We start from the raw sequence: 17,058 nt of genomic DNA, 5'->3' as shown, positions 1-17,058 counted from the left end.
CTAAAAGGAACCATAGACAAAACAATATCAGCAATAAACTTATATTCTCCAAATGCCTTGGCATCCATTTTCCCCTTTATTTTATTATATTTATTTATAATATTTATACTTTGTATCTATTTATATTTTATTAATAGTATTTCTTTTTTTCTGAACACATGTAGAGAGAGTTTTCAAAATTTCATTTTTTATAAGATTTTGTCTTCCAAATTTTTCTCCCTTACTCCCAGAAGCATCTGTCCCAATCCTGTCTAGAAGTAATAACAAGCTCTAGGTCTCTAGCTAAGAGGTTCTATTTTTCTTTGTTTTATTATTATTATTATTATAGCTTTTTATTTACAAGATATATGCATGGATAATTTTTCAGCATGGACAATTGCAAAACATTTTGTTCCATTTTTTTCCCCTCCTTCCCTCCATCTCCTCCCCCAGATGGCAGGTTGACTAATACATATTAAATATGTTAAAGTATAAAAATAAAATATATATACATGTCCATACAGTTGTTTTGCTGTACAAAAAGAACCAGACTTTGAAATAATGTACAATTTACCTGTGAAGGAAATAAAAAATGCAGGCGGACAAAAACAAAGGGATTAGGAATGTTATGTAGTGCTTCACACTAAGAGGTTCTATTTTTCAAGGTTATCATGTGGAAGAAAAACAGCAACAAGGCCATAGCTGCAGAGAAGAGAAGCAAGACCTTTCTCTGATCCCAAGCCTCCCATCTTCCTGAGGAAAGGCAGCAAGGCCAGTCTACTTCCATGTGCCCCATTACCTCAGCAGTAACTTTCCAGAGACATCCACATAGATGAACGTAGTTAAATGCACATCGCCAGAACTAGCTCAGAATTTTGGAGGCTCCAAAATAAAGTATGGGAGAAGTGAGGTAGTAACAATCATATAAAATAATCCCCCAAATCAGTAATATATATTTAATATATATTTAAATGTAGTATATATTTAATACCAAAACAACCCTGAAATTTCAGATTTTTTTCCAACAAATTGGCAAAAACTAGCCAAAAATAGGAATAGTGTTGGAAACTAGATGGTACAGTGGTTAGAATACTAGACTCAGGAAGATTTGAGTTCAAATTTGGCCTTAGACACTAGCCATGTGACCCTGGACAAGTAACTAATTCTCCCTGAGCCTCACCTATAAAATGGGGAAAATAATAGTATCTGTAAAGCACCTTGCACTCCTTAAAGTATTGCATAAATGCTGGTGATTATAGCTAAAGATTGTGATGTTAATGCAATTGCACCAATCATGTATTATCGGTGGAGCTATGTATCAGGACAATAATTTTGGAAAGTGATTTGGAATGATTAAAATGCACTAACTAAAATGTCCATATTCTTTGACTCAGAGATTCTACTGTGAGACATATACTCCTAGAATATCACTGGGATAAAGAACGGCTCCAAAAATGCCAAAATATTTATAATAGCACTTTTCATGGAAGAGAAGAAATGAAAATGGATGTCCATTGTGATGAAGGCAGAGATGCATGGAAAGTTTTTTGTAAATTGACACAAAGTAAAATGAGCAGGACCAGAACAACAATGTATACAATGACTGCAACAAGGTAAACAGAGAAGGCAACAATGAAATTATTGAAACTGAATGCTACAAAAACGATCATGACCAAAGGAGGAGATGTGATAATCCACACTCTCAATTTCTTTGGAAAGGTGAGGAACAGTTGAACATTCCCTGTTATATCAAATTTTTATGTAGTAATTTTGCTGGACTTTTTTTTTTTCATTTTTTTGTAGGAAATGATCAAAAGATAAAAACAGTTTTCAGATGAAATAATCAAAGTTATTTATAATCATTTGAAACAAAATACTCTAACTCACTACTGATTGGAGAAATGCAAATTACCTACAAGATTTTCTAGGAGGGAATGGGGGAAAGGCTGCATTGGGAAATACAAGTGATCTAAGTACCAAAGATATAAATATAATATAAATAAAATAAAAAATATGAGTGATCTAAGTACCAAAGAAATATAATATAAATAAAATAAGAAATATAAGTGATTTAAGTACCAAAGAAATAGATATAATAGGAATAAAATAAAAAACATGAGTGATCTAAGTATGAAAGATATAAAAAAAATTTTCCCAAAACACTTATTAGCAGATTAGCTAATTCCAGTCTTGCATTAAAATACCCTCCTCTTGCTTACTAGAAATTGCACTCTCTCCTCACTAAAGGTCATGTGGTCTAGGACCACAGGAAAAGGCTTTCGTGAATCCTTTTATGATCCAGCCTACACTATCTTTGAGCCTAGCATGCTAACCACCGAGGCACCTAGATCCTTCCTGTCATAAGCCTAAAACATACTAGATGCTTAATAAATATCTGAGAGATGAATGAGTGAGTGAATATTTAGGAACGGCCCAGGCAATCGGGGTTAAGTGACTTGCCCAAGGTCACACAGTTAGGAAGTGTTAAGTGTCTGAGACCAGATTTGAACTCAGATCCTCCTGACTTCAGGGCCGGTGCTCTATCCACTGCACCACCTAATTGCCCTGTCTAACAATTTTCTTAATCTTATTCTTACTCCAGTCTTGGATCTCTAAACCAATTAAAAGGTTTACAACCCATGTCCCACTTGCCTTGCAAGTTAACCTCCCCCTTGGTTTTAGATTAGGAGCCAAAAGTCCTTCCATTTGGAGAAAAGAGAGATCTCTAACATCCTATTGGCTAAAGACATTCTTCCCTTGTTCCAAAATGTGGATTTCTACCTAAACCTTTGTTTAGCTTTTATACTTGTTTTATATCACACTAGCTCTATCTTGTGGTCATTTGACAATATTGCATCTTTGACCATCACCCCAGACTTGTATAGCCAATGTGTTTCAGAGGATCTTGGATTCCTAGAAAAAAACTTGATTAAGTCCAGACCAATTTTTTTTTACAATTGGGGAAACTGAGGCCCAGAAAGGTTACATGATTTACCTAAATTCATGCAATACAGTCCAAATTCAGTGCTCAATCCAACCCCCCTTTTATCACTGGGCTTATTAGCTACGTTTTCTCTGATGCATATTTCCATTCTCAGGATAAAGATTAACACCCCCCCCCCCAAGCTCTGTGGATGCCTTTTGCTTTTTTTAATGCCACAGATCTGCCCCTTGTCATAAAATAAAAACAATATTATAGCATTTACAATATTTGGTAACAGTAGGCTCCTGTCTCTCTGCTTTGAGAAGGAAAGTGTGTTTCCTCTGGAATCAATCTATACCATCCATTTATTTATTTTCTTCTTGATAACTTTGCCTGCAACTTAGGGAAGAATTTACCAGATGCTTTTTTGTTATGTTTTCAATTTGAAGAACCAGGCTTCCATTAAACAGGGTTCACTGAGAAAGAGAAATAAAACAAATGCAGTTTGCCTGTTCAGTTATATTTTTGCTTCTGATCTTCAATCCTAGCCTTTTAATGTTTATGCATTGCTATTTTAATAATCAGCATTAATAATCACCACTAATATCACTATTCTATATTAATAAACACTATTCTTTAAAAGGATGAAACCTAATTAGAATAAGATTTAAATAGAAGTAAGTTATAACAGTAACCTTTCTCACTAAGAGTAATCCTTCACTCACCAAATCCCTGCTGGTTTGTTCAGTTGTGTCCCATTCTGCATGACCCCATTTGGGTTCTTCTTGGCAAAGATTCTGAAGAAGTTTGCTTAGATCCTTCTCCAGTCCATTTTACAGATGAGGAAACTGAGGCAAATAGGATAAAGTGACTTGCCCAGGGTCACACAGCTAGTGTCTGAGGCTGGATTTGAATTCTAAGAAGCTGAGTCTGATTCCAAGCCCAGTGATCTGTGCACTATGGTGCCACCTCACTGCTTCTAATCCCTGTTTCATCAGATCTTGAGTTTAGTGTGCTGGAGTCATAGAGGAGGGATTATGGGAAACAGCATTAGACCTGGAGTAAGAAGTCCTGGATTTGAGTCCTGCATCTCTTCCTTACTAGACCTATAGCAAGTCATGAGCTCTCCAATCCGCAGTCTCTGAATCTCTAAAATGGGAGTAATATTGCCTTTCAGCCTTGATATAATGGAAGTACTTTGCAAGCTACGTATGCCTGCTATCCATTTGTTATAGAATCCTAGAGCTGAAAGCAGCATTAAACACCCGAGGTTTAATCCTCTCTATCCCATCCCCAATGCTTTCAGGTCTCCAGTGACAGGGAGTCACCACTTCAATCCATCGCATTTGAGGATTCATCAAATCAGTTCTGCCTTTTATTCTACTGAAATCTTACCTTTCTTTTACATTTAGGTGACAGCTGTCCTTGGAGTCAGGAAGTCTTGAGTTTAAATCTGGTCTTAAATACCTCCTAACTGTGTGACCCTGGGTAACTCACTTAATCTGTTTGCCTCAGTTTCCTCACCTATAAAATTGAAATAATAATAACACCTACCTCTCAACATTGTTGTGAGTGTATGTAGTCAGTATTTTCTGTACTCCCTATTTCAAAATTAGGTTGCTAGATTAGGTTGCTTCAGTGTTTTAGAGATGCCCCTGAATGGTTGGTTACAAGTGACTAATGCCCCAGTTCTATTTAACCAATTAGCTTTTACAGAGGGATATTTCTTTAAAGATCTAAAAAAAAAAAAAAAACAGAAGTACAAACTTCCCCCCAACACTTCTTCACGTCTTGGTTTCTGGATGGAATGGGCTGAGACTTGCCACAGTTTCTGCTTAGCATTGGTCCCTCAAAACCCTTGGCCAAATATAGCATCACTTCTGCTTAGTTCTCCTCTTAGCTCCTTCTGGGATGGATCCTGAAGATCAAGAATCTCTCCTCAGCATATAGTAGTCTGGAGTCCAGCATGAACTGGAGTCCTGGATGGCTCACTCTTCTGGCCTTTCTGGGCCCTATTTTCCAATTTTATTTGGAACAAAGGAACAAATTCAAGGCAGAGAATAGAGGCCAGTGTTTGCGGGATCAGTTGTTAACTTCAGTGAGAGTGCCCCAAGTCCTTCTCCCCTCACAGCTTTGTCTCTCACCAGACACCGTCACTGAAGGGGCCAGACTAACAGGTGAGGTCCAACCGGGAGAGAGGTGGAGACCTGCTCCTGCCCTTTGAAGCCTCCTTAGCCAAAGAGCTTCCTTTATACCACATAGTTAGCTGAGCAGTACCAGTTATCCCCATCGCCACATCGAATTTCTATTACAACTTAAGGGTGACCAAGGGCTTTACATATATCATCTGATCCTCATAACACTGCAGGCTTGGTACTCTTATGCTTGATCCCCTTTTATGGATGAGGAAAATATCACAGAAAAGTTAAGGAACTCACCCACCGTCACACAGCTAAGTGGTCAAATCTGAATTTGTGTCTTCCTGACTCTAAATACTCTCTACCCACTGCACCACCTAGTGACAAGTTGTGAAAGGTGTTGGCAAGGATCTACCAAGGTGCTGCCATTGCCCCACCATTACTCCTTTCCCAGAAAGAGGATCTCTAGTTTCTTCCATATGAGAAACTATCTATACTCTACCCATATCCCAGGTCTCCTCTGTGAGAATCAGGGGATAAAATTATATAACATAAATGTTTTGTAAATCTTACAAGTGCCTCACAAACATGCTAGCGTCACTGTTATTACTGCTACTCAGTGGTTCTTGTTCAGCTTCCTAAGGCCACAAAGACGAGTGGGACTTCTTAGACGTAATAGCCCAAGGAAGTAATTGGTTCCCATGAAGCTTTTCTTCTTCATACACACATCTCTTACTCTGTTAGACAGAATAAATTATAACTTTGTAAATAAATAAAATAAAATAAAATAAATAAATAAAAATAACTTCATAAATAAATAAATAACAAATAATAACTACTTGTTGAGCCAAGAACAGTGAAAATCCCATTCATCGATGGATTGGATAGGATGGTCTCTGAGGTCCCTCCCAAGTTTCATGTTATATAACACACCATCCTTTGTTCACTCTCCTAATTGCTTCATAATGGCCTTGTCCTTCTCAAATTGTGGAACCTGGAACTCTGCTCACTGCTCCAGATAGAGTCTGACTAGGAGAGAAGGCAATACCTAGGGTGGTGCCACAGAGTGCCCGGCTTTGAGTCAGGAAGACCTGAGTTCAAATCTAGCCTTAAGACACTTACTTATCGTATGACTTGGAAAGTTAGCTCATATGCTCATTTCTCATTTTCCTCTGCAAATGGGAACCTGCCAGCTAGGATTATCATAGGAAAATTAATTTGGAACACATGGAAAGTGCTTTGCAGATGTAAAACACTATATAGATGTGAGTTTTTATAATTTTATATATATATATATGTATATAATTATTATTAATCTCTATTAGTAGTAAAACACTATATAGATAGAAGCTTTTTTAATTATATATAATTATTATTAATCATGATTATAATAATCATTATCATTATTACTATCATTGCAATTATTATCCTCATCATTATTATCTTCATTATTGTCACCATGCTGGGAAAAGAGAAGTATTGACAGGTGTTTTCACTCAGTGTCTCCATTTGTAAATGGACACTTTCCACACCCTCATGTCCCTTTTCCCTGGGAAGTTTCTTCTCCATCCACCCCTTTTGGAATTGTGGGAGGTAATACCTGTTAAAAGATCAGTGCAGAAAATGATTGTCTGCTGTATGATTCCCATATCTTATATTTTAGAATATTTTTGTATCTTGATTAAATGCTTTTGCTATTAGATTGGTGGTGGTTCCAAGGCATGGTAACAGAGAAGCTCAGATCATTGTTTGCATAATTTATTAACCTAGTATCTTTCCCCCTGGATCTATAGAAATGAGCTGAGGCCCAGTGGAAGTGATATGGAAGCCCCCAGAGAGGCAATGAGAGAAGAAATCAGCTGAGTCGTATATCTAATTTATCTGACTATATCTTCTTTGTACATCATCATTCTTTCCCCCATTAAATTTTGAGCTTCTTGACAGAAGAAACTCCCTTTGGCCTTTCTTTCCATCACTTAAGCCCAGCACTGCTTGTTGAATGACTGCCAAGGACAGGATAAAAGTGGTCATAATCTAGGAGCAGCATCATTCATAGAATAGACTTTCAAATTAGGAAGAGACCTTCATGGAGAACCTCCAGGTGAAAAGGCTCTTGGTCCTGGGCAAAAAACGACAGTGGAGGCAACTAGTGGTTTTTCTTTATCTAATCCCATATCATGCATGCATGCAAATGGGAGCGTGTACCAGTATTTGGTGTTGGCCAATAGAATAGTTTCCCTGAGTCTTTAGTATTAAAAGTTTAAGCTAACTGAAAGATGATAATCCTCAAAGTAACTATCTTAATTAACAAATAGTTGTTGAGTTTCTACTCTGCTCAGGATGTCTTTAGTTATAAATATCCATAATTCTGATACCATGGAGTGCCCGCTGAGGATTACATGTTCTTTAGAGTCAGCCAGAATGATTCCTGCGGTATTACGCAACAAGATCAGACAAGAAAAAGAACCTGGAAACAAGATACTTCAATCTGGATTCTGATCCTATGTGTGATACTTATTATCTCTGTAATCTCCCTCAGTTTCAGTTTGTTCATCTCTAAAATGACTAGGCCTGTGCAGGGTCTCTAGTCTGGTAACCCAGAAATCAGTACAAGGAAAGGCAAGAGAGAATCTCTCTCCTCAAGGGACTCACAGTCTAATGGGGAAGACAACATGCAGACAGCTATGTAGAAACAAGACACTGACAGGATAAATGAGGTAATCATCTCATTAGCAAAGGCATTTTGCTAATTCAGTAGGAAGACATTAGCATTAAGGGAGATCTGGAACATTTCTACTAGAAGCAGGGTTTTAGTTGGAACTTGAAGGAAGCCAGATGAGGAGGTGACAAGGGAGGGCAGTCCAGCTTGGGAGACAGCCAGAAAAAATGTCTGGAGTTGGAAGGTGTTGGGCCATGAAGAGGATCCTTCTTCCATTTCTTATAATACATTTCCTATGTGTTATATAATAACATGTATATGTTATACATGCATATACATGCATTATATAACAAAGGATCTTATAAAGAAAAGGAATAATAATTATTACTTGGTATTTTTCTTCAGCTATGTAAATTTTTGTTGGCAAAATAAATGTGTGGAAACTCCCATTAATGAGGCAGCTTGAGCATACATCTATAATTTATAGCCAGAGTTTCTTGGAGGCACTGAGTTTTCAGCAACTAGGTGCCACTGCAGGTCAGAGTGCCGGGCTTGGAGTTAGAAGACTCCTCTTCCTGAGTTCAAATGTGACCTCAACAATTTATTAGCTATGTGAATAATGAGTCTTCTAACTCTGTTTGCCTAAGTTTCCTCATCTGTAAAGGGAGTTGGAGAAGGCAATGGCAAACCACTCCAGTATCTCTGCCAAGATAGGGTCATGAAGAATAGAATAGGTCTGAAAAAATGACTGAATAACTAAGAAGTTAGACTTGTGATGACACAGCCAGTAGGTGTTAGGAGCAGGGCAGAGAACCCTGGTCTTCACGACTCTGAGGCTGACTGTCAGCCACTGCATTATACTGCCTTTCAACAAGTTATGTTTAGCATTTAAAACTAACACTTCCCTTTTGAGGGAAAAAGACCCACATATGCAAAAATGCTTGTAGCTGTTCTTTTGGTGGTGGAGGCAGCCCCACCAAACCTTCAGTGTGCCTTGGCAGTAGGTAGAGCCTACTGCAAGTGATCCCAAGACCCAGGCCATTTTCAGCCAGCCCTCTAATTATGGACTCCTATACTAGAATTGATTTTTTAAACACATTGTAGGTGCTTAATAAATGCTTGTTTATTGATTTTAGGTTCTGCTGCTATATAATATAGTGGATTATTGGCTTTGTGAGCAATGTGGATGTGTTGACTCAATTGACTTCTCTGAGCCTCAGTTTCTTCATCTGTAAAATCAGGGAGTTGTACTAGTTGATTTCTGTGTTCCTTTTCCACTTTGAATCTATCATCCTATGATCTTACACTCATAATATAATTAGGTTATTAAGTGTCTACTATGTACCATATTTGATTCTGGAGACACAAAGGAAGATAAAAAAAGGTCCCTGTAGTCAAAGGTGTTGCATTATAATGAGAAAAATAACAATAATAATAGCTAACATTTTAGAGCACTTACTACATGCCAGGCCTTGTCCTAAGTACTTTATAATTATCTTATTTGATCCTCACAATAAGTGTTATTATCATCCCCATTTTATAGAAAGAGGAACTGAGACAGACAGAGGTTAAGTGACTTGTCTAGGATCACAGGGTTAGGAAATGTCTAAGGATGGATTTGGATTGGGTCTTTCTGACTCCAGGCCCACTTTTCTTCCCCTGTGCCACCTGACTGCCTCAAAATAAAATGTAAAGAACTAGAAGCACATAAGATATCTAAAAGGCAATAAGGAAGGAAAATTATTAGCATCTGGGGTGAGGAGAGAAAAAAAGATGAGTGGGGCAGGAAAGGTTACTTATAAATGGTGGGATTTCAGACAAACGCTGAAGAAAGGCAGAGAAATTCAGAGGCACAAGGGACACCATTCCAGGAATCATGGATGGCCAATGCAGAATTGGCCGATGCAAGGAACATCAAGGAGACCAATGTCACTGTATCATAGAGTGCAGAAAGCAGAGTAAAGTCTAAGAAGATGGCAAAAGGAGGAAGAAGTCCTGGGAAGAAGTTGTATTTTCGGGGTTGCCATAATAGAGCCCAAACCTTTCATCAATTCTTATACATAGTATTCTTTTGTGCAATAGTATTCCATTTTATTCATGTATCATAACTTGTTCAGCATTCCCCAAATGATGGCTATTCCCTTAGTTTCCAGTTCTTTAACATCATAAATAACCAATTTTTTAAAGATATGGGTCCTTTTCTTTGTTTTGATCTCTTTGAAGTATATAGACCTAATAGCATTATCATTTGTTTAAGGTATGGACAATTTAGTGACTTTGAGGCTTAAGTCCAATTACTTTCCAGGAAGAAAGTTAAGGCAACCAATTATATATTAATGTGCCTATTTTTCTCCAACCCCACCAACATATGTCATTTTTTGTCATCTTAACCAATTTGATAAGACAGATCTTCAGAGGTGCTTTTAATTTACATGTCTCTAATTAGTAATGATTTGGAGAATTTTTTTTTCATATGGATATTGATAGTTTAGTTCTCTTTCTTTGAATACTTCCTTTTGTATCCAACTGGGGAATGGTAGTTACTTATACATTTGAACTGATTCTGTGTGTGTGTGTGTGTGTGTGTGTGTACATGTTCTTTATGAGAGAGAAACTTGCTGAGAAGATTTTCCCCCCATTTAACTCTTTCTCTTATAATTTTAGATGCATTGGGGGGCTTATGTAAAAAACTTTTTAATTTCATGTGACCAAAATTGTCCTTCGTATCATTTGTGATCCATTGTATAGTAAATGTGCTCTGTTGTTACTATCTGAGAAAAAGACTGTTTCATTTCATCCTCAAGGTTCTAGGGTACTCCTGAGAAGTCAGAATGTGTCTTCTCTAGTGCCATTAATTCTAGTTGTGTCCCCCTCCCCTGCCACTGGTAGGTATTAGTAACTAATACAACAGTTTCATTTAGCCAATTTAATTTAACAAATGTTTATTTATTTCAAAGAGAAAGAAAGTGAAAAAAATACAAGTGTTTTCTCCAGTATCTGAAGGACACAGTCTCCTCTATACCACCTTGGTCTCTAAGGGGGAATGCTGCTCAAACTTAATTCAACTTCTACCTAAGTCTTGGTCCCTCCTAATTCAAGTCTAAGGACTTTACTGGGTGAGTCCTAGTCTCAACTATTACAGGGCTATATCCCAAAGATCATTCTTTACTCTTTGGGGCCTTAAAGCTGAGCTGGTGAAAAACCCTGATGTGGAATGGCTGAATAAGTGTGGTATATGAATGTAATGGAATATCATTGTTCTATAAGAAATGACGAGCAGGCCGATTTCAGAAAAACCTGGAAAGTCTTATATGAACTGATGCTGAAAGACTTTCATGAACTGATGTTGAGTGAAGTGAACAGAACCAAGAGAATCTTCAGCAAAACTGTGCAATGGTGAACTATGATAGACTTAATTTTTCTCAGCTTATTACTTCGAGACATTTCCAATAGACTTAGGATGGAAAAAGCCATCCTCATCCATACAGAGAACCAGGGAGACTGAATGTGGATTGAAGGATAATATTTTCACCTTTTTGTTTGTTTGCTTTTTCTTTCTCATGGGATTTTTTCCCTTTTGGTCTGACAAATATGGAAAACAAATTGAACCAATATTCAACAAGCAATATGTTGGCCTATTGGTTGGTTCCCAATACGGAAAGGACCCAAAACATTGTCTTCTCTCAAAACATTTTCTTTTAGTCAGATTCTGCCACATTGAAAGAAGCCCAATCGAGAGAAGCTAAGGTTCTACCAACTAGTCCTTTTAAATTGCATCCCCAGTAAGTCAAAAAAGGCTCCTTTCAGACTGGAAGCAATTACAAAATGTTTACCAAAAGCTTCTCCAGGGCCCTTTTATTACATAACTTCATGACTCTGGGAAGAAGGATCCCCAACTTCTTTCAGTCAGTCAATAAACATCTATTATAGGCTTTCTATATGCCAGGCACTGAGAGTACAAAAAAGGGCAAAAGGAGTACACACTTTTCCCCTCAAGGAACCTGCTCTTTGATTTTAGGTGAAGGAGATGGATTTGATCTTGTACATTTTGAAAGGACAGAAGAGGAATCCTCTTGAAATTCAGGATATCTAGGTTTTTTCTTTTTTCTTAATAGCATTTTACTTTTCCAAATATACATAAAGAGAGTTTCCAACATTCATTTTTGTAAGATTTTGTGTTCCAAATTTTTCTCCCTCCTTCTTTTACTGTTTCTCTTCCCAAGAAAGCAAGATATTTGATACAAGTTTACAATCCTTTTAAAGAAATTTCTATATTTGTCATTGTATAAGAAAAATCAGACCAAAAGGGGAAAAAAACCACGAGAAAGAAAAAGCAAGCAAACAAACAAACAAAAAGGTGAAAATATTATGCTTCAATCTACATTCAGTCTCCATGGTTCTCTGGATGCGGATGGCTTTTTTCATCCCAAGTCTATTGGAATTGTACATCATATGTACTATGTACAACACAGTAAGGGAAGATAAATGGAAACAATCAAGAGAAGGCATACACTAGGATTAGAAGGGATTAGAAAGGACTTCCTATAGAAGGGGGGATTTTAGCTGAGGCTCAACAGAAACCAGGAGGCAGAGATCAAGAGGGAGAGTATTTCCAGGAATGGAAGAGAGCAGGAAAACAATATCCAGAGTCAGGAGATGGAGTGCCGTGTTCATGGAATAGGGCAGCTTCACTGGCATGAAGAAGTCCATAGGAGGGTGTAAGATGGAAGAAAATTGGAGGGGTGGGAGGAGAAGGCATGTTAATGAAGGGTTTTGAAGGCCAAAGGATTTAATATTTGATCTGGGAAGCTATAAGGGACCACTTGAGGATATGGGGGGAGGGAAGTTGTCAGACCTTTTAAAAAATCACTTTGACAGATGAATGGAAGATGTACTGGAGTGAGGAAAGGCTTGCGGTTAGTAGACCCACCAGAAGGCTATTGCAATAGTCCAGCTGTGAAGAAATAAGGGCCTGTACTAGGATAGAGTATGGCAATGTCAGAGGAGAGGAATTGTATTCAGGGGACATTACAGAGGAAAAATTAACAGGCCTTGGTGACAGATATTAGGGGAGGGGTGAGATAATGAGGACTTGTGGGTAAGAAACAGTGAGGAGTCAAGGATGACTGTTAGCTTTTAAATCTAGAAGCTTGGAAGAATGGTGGTACTCTGGACAATAATAAGGAAGTTTAGAAGGAGGGAGATTTGAGAGGTAAAGATGAGTTCAATTTTGAATATGTTGAGTTTAAGATGTCTTTGAGACCTGTGGTTCAAGATGTCCCATCCAAAATGCAAGGCCAGAACTCAGCAGTGTTACTACTGGGTCTGTATCCCAAGGAAATCACAAAGAAGGGAAAAGTATCCACATGTGCAAAAATGTAGCAGCTATTTTTGTTGTTGCAAAGAATTGAAAAATGAGTAGATGCCCATCATTAGGGGAATGGCTGAATAAGTTGTGGTACATAGTATATGAAGGTAAAGGAATATTATTGTTTGATAAAAAATAGGTCACAAGCTTATTTTAGAAAGGCCTGGAAAATGTACATGTACTGATGCTGAGCAAAACAAGAACCAAGAATACATTGTACATAGTAACAGTAAGATTGTTGATTGATGATCAACTATGAAAGTCTTGGTTCTTCCCAGCGGCTCAGTAATCCAAGGCAATTGCAATGAACTTTGGATAGAAAATGCCATCTGCATCCAGAAAAAGAATTATGGAGATTGAATATAAATCAACACATGCTATGTTCACTTCTTTTTTCTGTTTTTTTTTCTCTTCCATGGTTTTTCCCTTTTGTTCTCATTTTTCTCTCCCAACATGATTCATAAAGAAATGTGCATTTAAAAAGTTAATATACATGTATAATATGAAAAAATGAAACAATTAACAAAATTTTTAAAAGAGAGATCATTGATGACTTTGGAAAGATCAATTTTGGTGGAGTAAAGGAAGTAGGACTGGCAAAAATTAAGATGAAGAAAGGAAGTGGAAGCACCCATTGAAGTACCTCCTCCAGGAGCCCAGTCCCAAAAGATAGGAGAGAGAAGTAGATAAATAAAAAGAAAGGTTTTTAAGGATGGTGTATTTATAAATAGTAAGGAAATAGATAAGAAATGCATCAATGGCAATCTGTGTATGATGATGAGGACTGGCTCAGTGTCCAGTCCCCCTTTATACCTGACTTACTCTGTAGATCTTTATAGAAATAACCCTGTTAATCTCTCTTGCAGAGATCATAAACATATATCAAAACAAATATTTCTCATGGGGCTCTGGAATTGGGGTACAATGAGCCAGATTCTGCTAGAAAACTATGACATCCCTCTTTTAGAAGCCACAGTTCCCCAGGCCCCAAATCTGTCTGTGTGAGTTAAGATTTGCAAGGTGGGAGGGAGACAGGAATGGGGAGGGAATGGTCCATCTCCACTAAGAGTCCTGGTTCTGCAACTTTTAAAAACACAAATCTATCCCTAACCCCCAGCATTGTTCATTGTGATGGAATGAGAAAATATTTGTAATGTGCTTACCATGCTCCTTGGCACAGAGCGGGCACCTAATAAATACTTGTTCCTTCCCTTTGCCCTGTCCATGGTAGATCTTTCAAGTTTGGATCAATGATTTGATCAGTGTGGGGAACTTCTCATGAGGAAACCCTTCCCAATGTCAACCATAAATAAGTTTTACAGAGTTGCCTGGAAGATTGAGTGTTTTGTCCAAGGTCATGTGTCATAATCAGGATTTGAACTCAGATCTTCCAGGTCTTCAGGAAAGAAAATAGGGATTCTAAAAGTGGGACGTGAGGAATGAGAGATTCTAGGCGTGGGAGACGTGGAGACCAAACAAGTGCTATGTGACTTTGGGCAAACTCTGCCTCTCCAGGATTCTAGAACATGAGGACCAGATGATCTCAATATTCCCTTTTACTTTAAACATTTTGAGTCTTCTCTGACTCTTCAGGTTCAGTTTTATAATTCCCTCTTCCCTTCTATTCATCCCTTTATAAAAGAATTAGAGCGGCAATTTCAGCAGGTTGCCACCAGATGGAGCCAGTGTTTTGTTTGAATGGTCAGAATTACTTCTCTCAAACTATTGACTGATAATGGAGAAAAGACTGTGTGAGGGGGGTGGGTGGAGGGGACGCTTTAAGGGAGGAAGGGGGAAAAGGGGAGAGAGGAATGCAGGAGGGAAGAGAAGAGGTGTAAGAGAGAGACAGAGAGAGTATAAAAGAAAGTCAGATGAACTTGGAGTTTTATAAAGTAGCCTGAAAGCCAAAGGCCAAAGAGCAAAGGTGATTCTGTAAAAGCTTCCTTGCTAGCAACTGATTCTCTCTCCATTTGGGGAAAAGATTCAAGTTTGGTGAAAGGTTCACGGGATCCAAAATATGAACTTCCTTTAATTTGACAGATATGTGAAGCCAAACTCTGGCTCTGCCATCTATCATAGAACATAGATCTGAAGCTGGATGAGACCACTGAGTTTACCCCATTGCCCATTCATCAGTCTCTCCACCTATGTATGCATCTCTCCATCAATCCATCTATCTATATGTCCATCTATTTGTCTCTGCCTATCTCTCTATGTTTATTTGCCCATATGTGCATCTGTCTGTCTATCTACCTGTTTATCTGTCTATCCATTTATTTGTCTAGCTGTACATCCATCTATGTTTATCTATCTATATACTTGTCTGTCCATATGTCCTTCTATTTGTGTCTATTTATCTATCTATCCATATATTTGTCTATTTATACATCTATGTTTATCTATATCTATCTGTTTATCTATCCATATATTTGTCTATCTGTACATCTATGTTTATCTATATTCTATCTACATATCCACATATTTGTCTATCCATCTATGTTTATCTATGTCTATCTGTTTATCTATCCATATATTTGTCTATCTGTACATTTATGTTTATCTATATTCTATCTATATATCCATATATTTGTCTATCCATCTATGTTTATCTATATCTGTTTATCTATCTATACATCTATCTATGTTTATATGTTTATCTATTTATCCATCTACTTGTCTATCTGTCCATCTATCCATATATTTGTCTATCTATATATCTATGTTTATCTATCTTTCCACCTATTTGTTCATCCATCTATCATCTAGCTATATCAATCTGTCTTTCCACATTATCTATCTACCTAGGTTTGTCTTTTATCAATCTATCCACCTATTTGTTTACCCATCTATCCATTATCTAATTATATTTATCTATCTACCCATCTCTCTCTCTCTCTTTATATATATATATATATATACATATGTATATGTATATATATATATATTCATCTATCCATCTATCCATTCATCTGTCTATTCTGGGGCTGGCAGCAATGGGGTGAATCTAGATTCCCTCTACAGAGAGGTAGGTGGTTTCTTTTTATTTTGGGCAGCCTGACATTAATTAGGAAGAGAGAGTATGGAGCAGTAGATGGGGTGGTAAACTTGGACCTAAAATGACTTAGGTTCAAATCTTGCCTCATACACTTAATTCTTTATTCCTTAGTTTCATCATTTGTAAAATGTATGGCTTTCAAGTTTCATACTAGCTCTAAATCTATGCTCCAATAAGGAAGAGGTCCTTAATCTAGTGTCTGCAGCCTTTCTCTTTTCTCAGGGGTCTGTGGATAGATTTCACTGCTTCCATGAACTTGGTGGGGGGAAGACATCTTGTGTTAACAAATTAGCTTCTTTTATGAATCCTCTATTTTATTTTATGCATTTAAAAACATGATTGTGAGAATCTTCAACTGTCAACATGGACAACAATGAGGTCCATAAAAAAAAAAAAAAAAAAAAAAAAAAAAAAAAAAAGATCAAGAGCTGAAGCTAGAAAGCGCCTCTAACTGGGATCTCCTTAAGCACAGGGAACTCTCATTCATCTTTCTGTCCTCAGTCTCTGGCTTAGAGTTGTCATACATTAGTCACTCAGCAAGCATCTATTTGGCACTTGCTGTGCACCAGGCGCTGTGCTGGGCACTGGGTATACAAAGAGAAAAAGGAAAACAGTCCCAGCCCTGGAGCTTCTTTTATAACATTCATGCAGAAAAATAATCACAAACTATATGCCAAGTAATTTTGCAGGGAGGCAAAACCATGAACAACTTGGGGGAGTTAGATTAGGACTTGTCAGAGACAACATTGGGACTAAGCCTAGAAGGAATTGAAGGAGGGATTCTAAGAAGTGGGGAGTGAGAAGGGAAGGTATCCCAGGTATGAGTGAATGATGCAAGGGATGGGACAGCACGAATGGAGAACAAGTGGGTCAGGTTAACTTCCCCACAGAGCACGGAAAGGGGAGGAATGTATGATTAGCCTGGCTAGGAAGACC

Source organism: Sminthopsis crassicaudata, chromosome 2 (genome assembly GCF_048593235.1).
Source record: "Sminthopsis crassicaudata isolate SCR6 chromosome 2, ASM4859323v1, whole genome shotgun sequence".
NCBI lineage: Eukaryota > Metazoa > Chordata > Mammalia > Dasyuromorphia > Dasyuridae > Sminthopsis > Sminthopsis crassicaudata.
This window is presented reverse-complemented; position numbering follows the sequence as displayed.